The 14,389-nt window shown below is 37.1% G+C and overlaps 1 long non-coding RNA gene across 1 annotated transcript in view; it reads right to left on the reverse strand.

The window, feature by feature from the left end:
* Positions 1-6,954: 6,954 nt before the first annotated feature.
* Positions 6,955-14,389, reverse strand: part of LOC309661637 — a 55,314-nt gene continuing 47,879 nt past the window's right edge. The window contains exon 4 of the long non-coding RNA XR_014264125.1: positions 6,955-13,560. This is a non-coding gene — a long non-coding RNA (uncharacterized lncRNA). The remainder of the gene's footprint in view (positions 13,561-14,389) is intronic.

Consider the following 14,389-nt stretch of genomic DNA (forward strand, 5'->3'; position numbering starts at 1 on the left):
TTCTATAGATTTGAGTCTTCTCGCTTTTTTTCTTGATGAGTCTGGATAATGGTTTATCAATTTTGCTTTTCTTCTCAAAGAACCAGCTTTTAGTTTTATTGATCTTTGCTATTGTTTCCTTCATTTCTTTTTCATTTATTTTTGATCTGATCTTTATGATTTCTTTCCTTCTGCTAACTTTGGGAGTTTTCTTGTTCTTCTTTGTCTAACTGCTGTAGGTGTAAGTTTAGGTTGTTTACTTGAGATGTCTCTTGTTTCTGAAGGTAGGATTGTATTGCTATAAACTTCCCTCTTAGAACTGCTTTTGCTGCATCCCATAGGTTTTGGATCATCGTATTTTCATTGTCATTTGTCTCTAGGTATTTTTTGATTTCCTCTTTGATTTCTTCAGTGATCTCTTGGTTATTAAGTAGTGTATTGTTTAACCTCCATATGTTTGTAGTTTTTACAGATTTTTTCCTGTAATTGATATCTAGTCTCATAGCATTGTGGTCAGAAGAGATACTTGATATGATTTCAATTTTCATAAATTTACCAAAGCTTGATTTGTGACCCAAGATATGATCTATCCTGGAGAATGTTCCATGAGCACTTGAGAAGAAAGTGTATTCTGCTGGTTTTGGTTGGAATGTCCTATAAATTCAATTAAGTCCATCTTGTTTAATGTGTCATTTAAAGCTTGTGTTTCCTTATTTATTTTCATTTTGGATGATCTTTCCATTGGTGAAAGTGGGGTGTTAAAGTCCCCTACTATGATTGTGTTACTCTCGATTTCCCCTTTTATGGCTGTTAGTATTTTCCTTATATATTGAGGTGTTCCTATGTTGGGTGCATAAATATTTTCCAGTGTTATATCTTCTTCTTGGATTGATCCCTTGATCATTATGTAGTGTCCTTTTCTGTCTCTTGTAATAGTCTTTGTTTTAAAGTCTATTTTGTCTGATATGAGAATTGCTACTCCAGCTTTCTTTTGATTTCCTTTTGTATGGAATATCTTCTTCCATCCCCTCACTTTCAGTCTGTATGAGTCCCTACGTCTGAAGTGGGTCTCTTGTAGACAGCATATATATGTGTCCTCTGTTTGTATCAATTCTTCCAGTCTATATATTTTGGTTGGATCATTTAATCCATTTATGCTTAAGGTAATTATCGATATGTATGTTCCTATTACCATTTTTTAATTATTTTGGGTTTGTTATTGTAGGTCATTTCCTTCTCTTGTGTTTCCTGCCTAGAGAAGTTCCTTTACCATTTGTTGTAAAGCTGGGTTCGTGGTGCTGAATTCTCTTAGCTTTGCTTGTTTGTAAAGGTTTTAATTTCTCCATCAATTCTGAATGAGATCCTTGCTGGGTAGAGTAATCTTGGTTGTAAGTTTTTCCCTTTCATCACTTTAAATATGTCCTGACACTCCCTTCTGGCTTGCAGAGTTTCTGCTGAAAGATCAGCTGTTAACCTTATGGGGATTCCCTTGTATGTTATTTGTTGTTTTTCCCTTGCTGCTTTTAATATTTTTTCTTTGTATTTAACTTTTGATAGTTTGATTAATATGTGTCTTGGCGTGTTTCTCCTTGGATCTGTCCTTCCTGGACTTGATTAACGATTTCCTTTCCCATATTAGGGAAGTTTTCAACTTTAATCTCTTCAAATATTTTCTCAGTCCCTTTCTTTTTCTCTTCTTCTTCTGGGACACTTATAATTTGAATGTTTGTGCATTTAATGTTGTCCCAGAGGTCTCTGAGATTGTCCTCAATTCTTTTCATTCTTTTCTCTTTCTTCTGCGATGCAGTAGTTATTTCCCCTATTTTATCTTTCAGGTCACTTATCCGTTCTTCTGCCTCAGTTATTCTGCTATTGATTCCTTCTAGAGAATTTTTAATTTCACTTATTGTGTTGTTCTTCATTGTTTTTTGGTCTTTAGTTCTTCTAGGTCTTTGTTAAACGTTTCTTGTATTTTCCCCATTCTATTTCCAAGATTTTGGATCATCTTTACTATCATTACTCTGAATTCCTTTTCAGGTAGACTGCCTATTTCCTCTTCATTTGTTAGGTCTGGTGGGTTTTTACCTTGCTCCTTCATCTGCTGTGTGTTTTTCTGTCTTCTCACTTTGCTTAACTTACTGTATTTGGGGTCTCCTTTTTGCAGACTGCAGGTTCATAGTTCCCACTGTTTTTGGTGTCTGCCCCCAGTGGCTAAGGTTGTTTCAGTGGGTTGTGTATGCTTCCTGGTGCAGGGGACTATTGCCTGTGTTCTGGTCGATGAGGCTGGGTCTTGTGTTTTTGGTGGGCAGGTCCACGTCTGGTGGTGTGTTTTGGGGTGTCTGTGACCTTATTATGATTTTAGGCAGCCTCTCTGTTAATGGGTGGGGTTGTGTTCCTGTCTTGCTAGTTGTTTGGCATAGGGTGTCCAGCACTGTAGCTTGCTGGTCGTTGAGTGGAGTTGGATCTTTGCGTTGAGATGGAGATTATTTGAAATAATTTCAAATTTTTGCCATTTGAAATTACATGGAGCTGGGAGGTCTCTGGTGGACCAATGTCCTGAACTTGGCTCTCCCACCTCAGAGGCACAGCCCTGACATCTGGCTGGAGCACCAAGATGCTGTCACCCATAGGCTCAGAATAAAAGTGAGAAAAAAAAGAAAGAAAAAAAGAAAAAATTAAAATAAAATAGAGTAATATAAAGTTATTAAAATAAAAATAATTAGTAAAAATTAAAAAAAAATTTAAGTAATAAAAAAAAAAGGAAAGAAAGAAGAGAGCAACCACACTAAAAAACAAATCCACCAGTGATTACCAGCACTAAAAACTATACTAAAATAAAACAAAAAAAACACAAAAAAACGGAGAGACAGAACCCTAGGACAGATGGTAAAACCAAAGCTATACAGACAAAATCACACACAGAATCATACACATACACACTCACAAAAAGAGAAAGAGGGAAAAAATATATATATGGTTGCTCCCAAAGTCCACCTCCTCAACTTGGGATTATTAGTTGTCTATTCAGGTATTCCACAGATGCAGGTTACATCAGGGTGATTGTGGAGATTTAATCTGCTGCTCCTGAGGCTGCTGGGAGAGATTTCCCTTTCTCTTCTTTGTTCACACAGCTCCCGGGTTTCAGCTTTGGATTTGGCCCTGCCTCTGCATGTAGGTCACCTGAGGGCGTCTGTTCTTCGCTCAGATAGGATGGGGTTAAAGGAGCAGCTGCCTCGGGGGCTCTGGCTCACTCAGGCGGGGGGAGGGAGCGGTACGGAGGAGGCGGGGCGAGCCTGCGGCGTCAGAGGCGTCGTGACGTTGCACCAGCCTGAGGCGCGCCGTGCGTTCTCCCGGGGAAGTTGTCCCGGGATCACGGGAGCCTGGCAGTGGCGGGCCGCACAGGCTCCCGGGAGGGGCGGTGTGGAGAGTGACCTGTGCTCGCACACAGGCTTCTTGGTGGCGGCAGCAGCAGCCTTAGCATCTCATGCCCGTCTCTGGGGTCCGCGCTGAGAGCCACGGCTCACGCCCGTCTCTGGGGCTCCTTTAAGCAGCGCTCTGAATCCCCTCCCCTCGCGTACCAGGAGACAAAGAGGTAAGAAAAAGTCTCTTGCCTCTTCGGCAGCTGCAGACTTTTCCCGGACTCCCTCCCGGCTAGCTGTGGCGCACTAATCCCTTCAGGCTGTGTTCACGCCGCCAACCCCAGTCCTCTCCCTGGAATCCAACCGAAGCCCGAGCCTCAGCTCCCAGCCCCGCCCGCCCCGGCGGCTGAGCAGACAAGCCTCTCGGAGCAGACAAGCCTCTCGGGCTGGTGAGTGCTGCTCGGCGCCGAGCCTCCGTGCGGGAATCTCTCCACTTTGCCCTCCGCACCCCTGTGGCTGTGCTCTCCTCCATGGCTCCGAAGCTTCCCCCCTCCGCCACCCGCAGTCTCTGCCAGTGAAGGGGCTTCTAGTGTGTGGAAACCTTTCCTCCTTCACAGCTCCCTCCCACTGGTGCAGGGCCCGTCCCTATTCTTTTGTCTCTGTTATTTCTTTTTTCTTTTGCCCTACCCAGGTACGTGGGGAGTTTCTTGCCTTTTGGGAGGTGTGAGGTCTTCTGCCAGCGTTCAGTAGGTGTTCTGTAGGGGTTGTTCCACATGTAGATGTATTTCTGATGTATTTGTGGGTAGGAAGGTGATCTCCACGTCTTACTCTTCCGCCATCTTGAAGCTCCTCCAATGCCTTTTCTAAATGTTAGAGCAATATTTGATGCTTGGAGGAGAAAGATTTTTACAGGGCAGTTGGTAATTTTGAGGATTTAAATACAAAATATAAATATGTATGCATATATATGTATATATGTGTGTATGTGTATATATATTATACATATATATTAGCTGTAAGAGGAACAATAGCAATAATACATCTATTGATGGTCATTAACTCTCTTAAGATGAGAATGATGATTGATCGTTGTTCCTCCATGAGTCCAGAGCATGAGAAAATAATTATTAACAAACCATTGGAGATGTCACTTTAGTACCTGAAAAAGAAATTTCTGGAAGTGTAATGACATTGAAATGAGTGCCAATGTAGAGATAATTTGCCTTAGAGGTAATTTGAATTTAGAATGGATGTCCTGCTGATTGGATGTTTCCTGCATGGCCAGATGAGAATTTAGAGGATGGGCTGATTGTTCCATCAACAATTTAAGATTTATTCAAATACCTGTCAACATCCAAACTGAAACAGCTGTTATAAATCTTTTGCAAATTGACCCATATATAAATAAGATAAACATAGTTTCAGTTAAACATAATGTCACATACAAATATGTCATAATTTTTGATGGTTTCTCATTATTTCCAACTGTCACCATATCAGCATGGAAAATACAGATATATTTATATAAAAGCTTGTTGTCGTTTGGTCCTATGTGATTTTTTTTTTTTTTACTAATTAATTAGGTAATCCCATAAACACATCTTGATCCACTCTGTATACTGGGTACTTGATACTGGAAATAGAGCAATGAAGAAACCATTCAGTAGCCTTGCCTTTAGGGACCTTACAGTTTAGCAAAGGGATGAGGCTAACAAACAAACCCTATGTATGCAATGGTTTTTTTCCTGTACATACATACCTATGATAAAGTTTAATTTATAGGCACAATAAAAGATGAACAACAGTAAATAACAAAATATAATATACTGTAATAAAAGTTATGTGAATGTGGTCTGTCTCTCTCAAAATATCTTATTGGACAAATGTAATGCCTTTCTCATCTTAAACTATGCACTTACCCACTGTGGTTGCAATGTTTGTGGTTTGAAGTGCGACAGCACAACTAACACAAATTTCTTTTTCCTTCTTCACAATTTTACAGTTAGAAGACTTCTTATCGTAGATCTTAGCAACCTCGGCATACAATTCTTTTTTCTTGCCTTGTTAAATTGAGAACTTTCATTTTTTCACTTAAAGGAAGCACACAGCTTCTCTTTGGCATATCTGAATTGCCAGCATCACTACTCTTGTGTTTTGGGGCCATTGTTAAGTAAAATAAGGGTCACTTGAACACAAGCACTGTGATAGCAAGCTTTGACAGTTGATCTGATAACCAAGATGGCGACTAAGTGACTAATACTCTGGACACAGGATGATTCATGTCACAGGTGGGTCAGAGCGGGAGGGCGGGAGATTTCATCACACTACTCAGAATGGTGCACAATTTACAATTTATGAATTGTTTATTTCTGGAATTTTCCATTTAATACTTTTGGACTGCGTTTGACCATGGTAACTGCAATCACAGACAGTGAAACCACGGAGAAAGGAAACTACTCTAGCTGGAAGGGGGACACTGCCGATAACTGAGATGAGAAAGACTATAAGGGGAATGCATTTAGAAGGAAGATCTCAAGGGCAGTTTTGGACATTTTAAATTGAAGATGCCTATTGGTGGATGAAAGAAGTTCAGGGAGAGGAACAGAATTTTTGGTCCAGGATGACATTTAAAACTGTGATATTAAATGAGATGAAATTTCCTAGGTGATAAGTAGAAAATAGACAGTTCCCTGGGGCACCGATGCATTAAGAGATCAGAGACATGAGGCAGAAGTGTGAGCCAGGGAGGTAGGACAAACACAGACGAGGTATACTGATCGTGAAGAGGAGGAACTGATCGCCTGCAGCAAACGCTGCCGGTTGGTCAAGTTCGACAACGATGACAAATTAATCATTGGATTTAGCACATTGTAGGAAATTGGTGACTTTGCTGAATACAGCTTTGGTAGAATAGTAAGGATGAAAGATTAATTGGAAAAGATTTAAAAGAGATTTTAAATTTGAAACTCTATGGTTAGTATTTATTAACTCAAAATCGTTTAAAAATTGTCAGAAGGTAGGCTACAAAAAATTGTAAGTGGGAAAATAATCACTATAAGTGATGCATATTCATTAATAGCCATCTACCAGCTAGAAATATGCTGAGAAAATAGTTGGGATAGATAGAAACTGCCGACTGGAAAAACAAGGCAAAACTGTAACTAGTAGAATTCACACTATTGACATATGTTGGCCAAAGAATTCTGTTTATATTGTATGGAATGAAGCAGGGTCTAATATTAGCATGGGATATGGAAGAAAATTAATCTACTAAAATGGGCTTGAAGCAGCATTTTAAATTTTTCCCAGATTGAGCTGTGTTTGAAAGTTGAGATTATAACCAGCAAAGAGTTATACTGACATCTTTGCATACTTCTAGAAAACACTGAGAACACTACTATATATAAAATAGATAACTAATTAGAACCTACTGTATAGCACAGGGAAATCTACTCAATACTCTGTAATGCCCTATATGGGAAAAGAATCTAAAAAGAGTGGATATATGTATATGTATAACTGATTCACTTTGCTGTACAGCAGAAATTAACACAACACTGTAAATCAACTATACTTCAATAAAAATAAATAAATAAATAAATAATCAGAAAAAAAAACACTGAGAAAGCCAGCTTTATATTCGGAACAATGTACATGTCCCACAAAAAATATTTATGAGCAATTTATACAATAGTGTTCTACTTAAATATGGCAAAAATCAAAATTAACAGTGTTCAAGAGGCAAAACCAAATCGACAGACATTTACTGAGTATTTGCTATTATGAAAGACAATGTGGTGATGTCTTGTGGAATACAAAAATCATATGGTATGTCCCATATTTTGCTTTTAATGACCTTAAAGTTTATTTGAAAAGAAAAAGGGGAGGAAAGGACTAAATGCTAAATGACTCTGTGTGATTTAAAAATTAGTGAAAGAGAAAGATCTAATAGCTGTCATAAGGTAGCATATGGTTAATAACATGATCGGGGAGGCTTTCGTTATTATAGAATGCTTTGAAAGGGCAGTGATTGACTCAGTTTAGTAGACTTTGTAAAATAGGTCAAACTGTGTTCTCTTATTAGACACAGTTACTCTCCTGATACTCAACATCAACTAAGGGAAACATATGAACAAAAATTTCAACAGAACTGCTAACCAATCATATAAAAGTATATGATTAGAGCTAAACAGCAGATAACTTTATTAAGAAGATTCAGGATTGGTTTAACAGACCCAGAGCTTTGAACTGAGCTTTGAAAAACAGATAACATCTAGAAAGGTAAACCAGAGAACAGAGATAAAAATAGCCCCAAGTCTTTTTTACAGGACTCCACACAAAAGTAAGTATTGAATATTTGTAGAGAATAAGACTTCATTGGAAGGCTATGATAAAATAAATGTTGTAGTATTATTTTATGATTCTGCTGTCAGTAATACACCAAAAAGAGGAGAGACTTAGAACACCAGATTAACAGTATGTGTCTTTAATTAAATATTGCACACATTCCAAATATATTGATGAACATTATGTTTGGCTACTTCAATAAAGATGTCTACATATTTACAAAAATTTAAAACAATCAAGTGCTATGTTTGCCATATACTAGGTGGCACCCTACTTAAATTACAAATATGATATTTAGGGAATAATAACTATGTCTGCATTGCTACCTTTGCAAACTAATATGTTATTCAAAGTATAATTTTTAAAAAGTTAAAATCATGAATCACATAAATATATAGTGAAAACATGTCAAATATACTTAACTCATTAATGAGGGAACCAGTAGAACAATGAAGCTACATCAAAAAGCATCAGAGAGATTTATATAGTCAACTTAGAATGGCATGTTGAAATAACTTGAAGTTAGACATAAAACTGGTTAATGTCCTACAGGGCAATAAAATAGTAACCTTTTCTATCAGATATCAATTGTTTGCATCTCTAACAGACAACTCTCTGAGAACAAACAGAAAAAAATCTCTGGTTAAAACCTTGTTAGAGTAAACACATAATTGCACAGGCCTAATCATGGGTTAAGTAGTGAATCAACTTAAGCATACCATATAGAGAAATAATTTTGGGGTGGGTCTATTAGGCAATGCTCCAGTGTGACATTGAAAAGGCATGCAGTCACCCTTTTCCCTTATTTACAAATAATATTAGGGTAGGTTTTTTTTTTTTTGAACAGACTTTCCTTGTGATCATAAATAATCATCAGAGATTATACTGTTTATCACGAAAGGCTGGTCTCATGTTTCATCTATATAGATTTGACAAGAAGCTTTAAGTAACACATGTACATATCCTTTCTAAATGGTCTTCTAATCTAGAGTTATATAAAGTTGGAAGACTACTAAATCCACAGAATTTAACTGTGTGGAGATTTCATTAAAAATATAAGAATGAACTTTTAAAAGCTTCCAATATTTAACTTTCTTTTTCAAGTTATGAACCAGACACAAGAGGTCATCTCCACCAAGTTTTGCTTGCAGTACAGGTAATGTTGATGAATTCCTTTCTCCTTGAGATATTCAGAATCTGCTGAGGTTCCTGAACTGTCAGGAAATGACCTTCCTTAATATCTGTAAGGCAAGGACCCTATTTTTAGACCAGTATCCTGGAGGGGCTATGTAGACATTAGTCATATGAAAGGTACAACCCCTTTTCCTTAATTGTGGGCTTTTTAATGTGTGAATAAATAAGATTTAGTCTCAAATATGATACTCTAGCCATATCCTTGATTGTACAACTGATTTTCTTAATTATACTCTGGTTTAAAAAAAGAACAGAATCTTAGTAGATCTATGTAAATAATTATATTGTCATGAAAAGTAGAGATACAGTATCTGCTCCTGTCCACTGATAGGTAGATCAGTGAGAAAAAGATAGCATTTTTTAAAAGTATCATTTCAATTTGCAAAAACATTAATAGAAATTGCTTGCTCATATAGCTATCAGAAAATAGTACATTGAAAAATATTACCAACAATATTCCAAAATGAATAACCAAAATTAAATTTTCCTCATCAGTTCATTCAGTCCTACTTAGTCAATTATTTTTCCATTGGCTCTTGGTCAGCAGTCTGGTTTCATGAAGTTGTATGCTTCTTGATTAAAAAGAGCTCTTGACATTTTTAATCAGTCTCCTGTCTAAATGATGTTGGCTTAGAAGCCTTTACTCAAAATCCTTTCCCTCGAAGTATCAGTGAGTAGTACTGTCTTTCTCTGATGCCCTAAGAACATGCTTCTTTATTGAGGAGCACATTTCTAGACTGTAGCTTATAATGAGCCTTTGGGCAAACATGAGAGAAAAGTATAAACCATCTGTTGATGATAAGACTAAATGACAGTGATTAATTTATTAGAGTAAAACATTATGAGATTTAATGGGAATAATATTCTCTGTTGGGTCATAATATATAATGATATCTTAAGGATGGATTTGATCCAGGTTTCCCCTGTGGGTCAAACATACTATGAACTATAAAGGCATTGCCTCAATCCTGGAGCCTTCCAATTCTTTCAGTAATGTGGATAAGCCCTGAAACATATTTGTATTAATAGTATTTTCCTGTAAGAAACTAACTTAGGGAAGGTATAGTTTTTCCTGATTTGACACCTATTCCCAACAGCTCTTACAATAGTGTTAAGCTAATTAAGAAATGTTGAGCACATCAAACAACCTAATTATTACTAGTATTCCTCCTTTAATAAGATGAAAGAAGAATCTTTGTAGGTACCTAGGGGCCTCTGGAAAACCCCACGCATTATTTACGTATTAAAGATATATTGAAAAAAAAATTTTCTGAATATAGGATCTGATTTTAGAAGGGCAAAATCAAAAGAATCGTTAAAGGAGATTAGACACTGGGTTAAGAGAGGAACATAAGTGTCTAAAAAAATGGTTATAGCCTGGCTACCTAGTAAACACAATGTCAAAAAAAATATTTTAAAACAGATATAGCAAAAGGTAACCTAATTAACCTAATTGTAAGGTAACCTAATTAACCTAATTGTAAGATCCCTTCCCTCTTTCCGAAGTAATTTTTGTTCTTTGTTTTTTTAAAACAAAAATAATCAAGGGCATTACAAAGACAGCAGAACAAAAAATTATTCTGATGAGCTATAGAGTCTCTGCTGTCTGAAAATTATATAAAAGCTAAAGAGTAACATTTTATTATTTCTTAAGAGAAGCTGAATATTTCAAGATCAATTTTAGCAGAGAGAAAATCCGAATTCTGGTATTGCATTAATATAATATTTGACAATAAAGAACTCATAAACCTTCTATCCCCCTTGTGAACAGACCCATCAAAACTGCCCCAACACATTGCGTTGCTTCTTTTCAGACACATCCTTTTGGGTATTATAATCCAAGTCAAAGAAAACTCACTTTCTTTAAACAACTTGCTATAGCCACTCAAACTTTGTCATCCACTACAGTCTTTCATATTCTAGAATAAACTGGAATTTTATTTTAGGACAAAACTATTCTCTAGCTCCTTTAAAATATACAAAAATGCATTCCATTACCTTGTATATACAAGTTGTATTTATTTTCTGTCAGTTTTCTGCATATATTCTCATCCATCCATGTTAACTGCCACTTTTAACCAAAGTATCAAGTTCTGCTTCACAGCAAAAATGAGAGGTAGGTAATTGAGAACTCTCTTATATAAGCATTTTGGCAGATCAGAAAAGTTCAGGAGCACACATTATAAAACGTCAAAAGTCACATTCTTTTACACTCTTACAGTGGCAAAAATAAAGATGTTTATTAACACATCTCAAAGGTATAGACACTATAATATTTTAAAATAAACCTTATCCTTGAACAAATTTTCATTGTTCTATGTTTCTTATAATCTATGTCTATGAACAAAGGTTATCTATTAATTAATTCTGATATTAATCAAGGTCTTAAATTTAACTAATCTCTTAAAAATTTTGTTTAAGTTGACCAAAAAAAAAAAAAAAAACCCCACAATAATTTGTTTAGTTTGTGTTTATTTATTTATTTATTTATTTATTTATTTATTTTTGTCTTTTTTTTTAAACTAAGGTATAGTTGATGTACAATATGCACAATATGTTTCAGGTGTACAACAAAGTGATGCGCAATTTTTCAAGGTTATATTCCATTTATAGTTATTATAAAATACTGGCTATATTCCCTGTGTTGTACAATATATCTTTGTATTGTATAAACCAGGGGTCCCCAGCCCCTGGGCCGTGGACGGGTACTGGTCAGCAGCCTGTTAGGAACCGGGCTGCACAGCAGGAGGTGAGCGGCAGGTGAGCAAGCAAAGCTTCATTTGCCACTCCCCGTCACTCCCCATTGCTCGCATTACCACCTGAACCATCGCCCCCAACCCCGTCCATGGAAAGATTTTCTTCCATGAAACTGGTCCCTGGTGCCAAAAACGTTGGGGACCACTGGCATAAACAATCATTATTTATATTTAAAAGTTTGCCCAAATTATAATTCAATTAATTGAACACATAATTTTACATATTTTATAATTTAAAAATTAATATGGAAGAATATTAGTTAATCTGGGCAATAAACTAATATAGACTTTTAGGACATTCATATTAGCAGCCTCTTCATGAGAAAACAAACCAAAACCTTAAAAAAACTGTTTTTTCATTTACTTTACCCTGATAAAAGTTAGGAAAACTACATAGAGCTGTTTTTAAACCCCCAAAGAGCCAACTATCTCATTTTCCCAAGGATTCATTTTGAGCATATAAACTTGAATCCTTATATAAAAACACTTCTGAGCAAAGTTGTTTTTTGTTTTTTTTCCCCCCCGAGACAAGTTTTATTTTTCCCTTTGAAAGCTTGGGATTCCTCATTTGAAGCACAGGACACAGAAGATTGTTGAGTAACTTTTTTCTCAATTCTCTCAAGGATGGTGCATAGCTAATACCACTGTGGGTGCAACAGAGGGAAGTTAATAAATTACATGCAAAGGATGACTTAGAGAATTAAGGTTTAATCTCTGTTGTATGGGGAGGACTCCATAAGAGCACATACAAAGAAACAGAACTTTTACTTTTTTCTGGAAATTCTTGTGCTTTTAAGTATTTATATAAAACTTATGTTTTATGATATTCTTTCAATGGCAGAATACACACAATGACACTCAGATGAGAAATAGAACTCTTTGTTACTTATAGTTCGAAACAAGAGAAAGCTGCCAGGGTGGGAGGGTGAAGCTGGGGCGAAGTGAGAGTAGCATCAACATATGTACACTACTGAATGTAAAATAGTTGGCTGGTGGGAAGCAGCAGCATAGCACAGTGAGATTGGCTGGGTGCTTTGCGATGACCTAGAGGGGTGGGGCAGGGAGGGTGGGAGGGAGGCTCAAGAGGGAGGGGATGTGGGGACATGTGTATGCATATGGCTGATTCTCTTTGTTATGCAACAGAAACTAACACAGTACTGTGAAGCAATTATACTCCAATAAAGATATATTAAAAAAAAGAGAGAGAGAGAAAGCTGCCAGGCAGGCCACACAGGAGGTTGCACCTAGCGAGAGATGAAAGCAAGTTGGAACTGTATGAGGAAGCTTAAATATGGCAACCCTGGTGGGGTTACATAGGTTTCACAGACTCCCTGTGGGTTGGCTAATTTGAATAATTTTGGCAGCATTTGGTACATAGAGGTTGTCCCTAGTTGTCTGGTACCTGGCCCCAGAGTGATTAGGAATGACGTATAGTGACTTGGAGTTTGAAAGCCCCATGAGGGAAGTGGTGGCTGTGTAGACTTAACCAGTAGCTCAAAAAGGGGAACTGTCTGGCTTTTAGCCAGGACCTCAAAACTGGAATAAGGTAGCATTAAAAAAATAAAATAAAAACAAATGACATTATACTTTATTTGTTTCTATAATCCAATCAGAACCAAAGATCTCTAATTTAAGATAATTTGTAATCCTGCTTATTAATACACTTTGAAAATAAGAAAATATTTCAAATATTCCACACAATAAGAGGGAAAGAATTTTCTCAATTATTGGCAGATGGACACACAGGTAACGTCTTAGCCCAGGCTGCTATAACACAAAACATAGACTGGTGGCTTAAACAGCAGATATTTATTTCTCACAGTTTTGGACAATGGACGTCTAAGGTCAGGGCTTCAGCATGGCTGGGTTCCAGTGAGGGCTCTCTTCCTGGCTTGCAGAAGACCACCTTCTCCCTGTGTCCCCACCTGGCAGAGGAGAGCAATCTCTCTAGTGTCTCTTCTTATAAGGGCACTAATCCCATCATAAGGGCCCCACCCTCATGACCTAATCTAACTCTAATTACCTCCCAAAGCCTTATTTCCAAACACCATCACCTTGGGAGTTAGAGCTTCAACATCTGAATTTTGGGGGGAAACAATTCAGTCCATAGACAGCATGCAACTTCAGATCAACATTAGTCATAGGTCAAAAGTAAATTCAGGGCACAAAATCTCACTGGTTCTGATCCCAAAATCTAGATCTCAAAAATGATGTCCTATAAGCATGACATAATCTCTTAATTGAAATAAGTTTAAATATAGGCAAGTATACTATGCAGGGAAAAAATTAGCACAGTAGGCTTGATGTTGCACATTTGTTTAGAAGGGCCTGCTTGTGGGGTTGACCTTGGCTTCACATGGGAATTTGACTTTTGGAATATTCCCTTCATTATTAGTTGATAAGGCTGTTTTGCATGCTTGGAGCCTGAACTGTGCTGTATCAGTCTGCCTAGGTTGTTTGTAAAAATGTGGTTTATGATGAACACCTGCTCTCCTTCTTGGTGTCTGAGATTTTGGTAATTGTGGCTGGTAGTACAGGTACAGAGTATTTGCATGACCAGCTTCCAACAAAAACTCTCAGCTCTGTCTATTATGCAGGCTTCCCTAACCAGAAAGACTTCATACACATTGCCTCAGTTCATAGCTGAAAGAAGAAGCATGTTCTGTTTAACCCTGGCTGGGAAGAGCTTTGGAAGTTGTGTCTGGACCCTCCAGACCCCGTTGGGTGAGTCCTTTTAACTCTCTGGCTTTGCTT

The sequence above is a fragment of the Balaenoptera physalus genome, assembly GCF_965194825.1.
Source record: "Balaenoptera physalus genome assembly, chromosome: 5".
In the NCBI taxonomy this organism is placed as follows: Eukaryota; Metazoa; Chordata; class Mammalia; order Artiodactyla; family Balaenopteridae; genus Balaenoptera; species Balaenoptera physalus.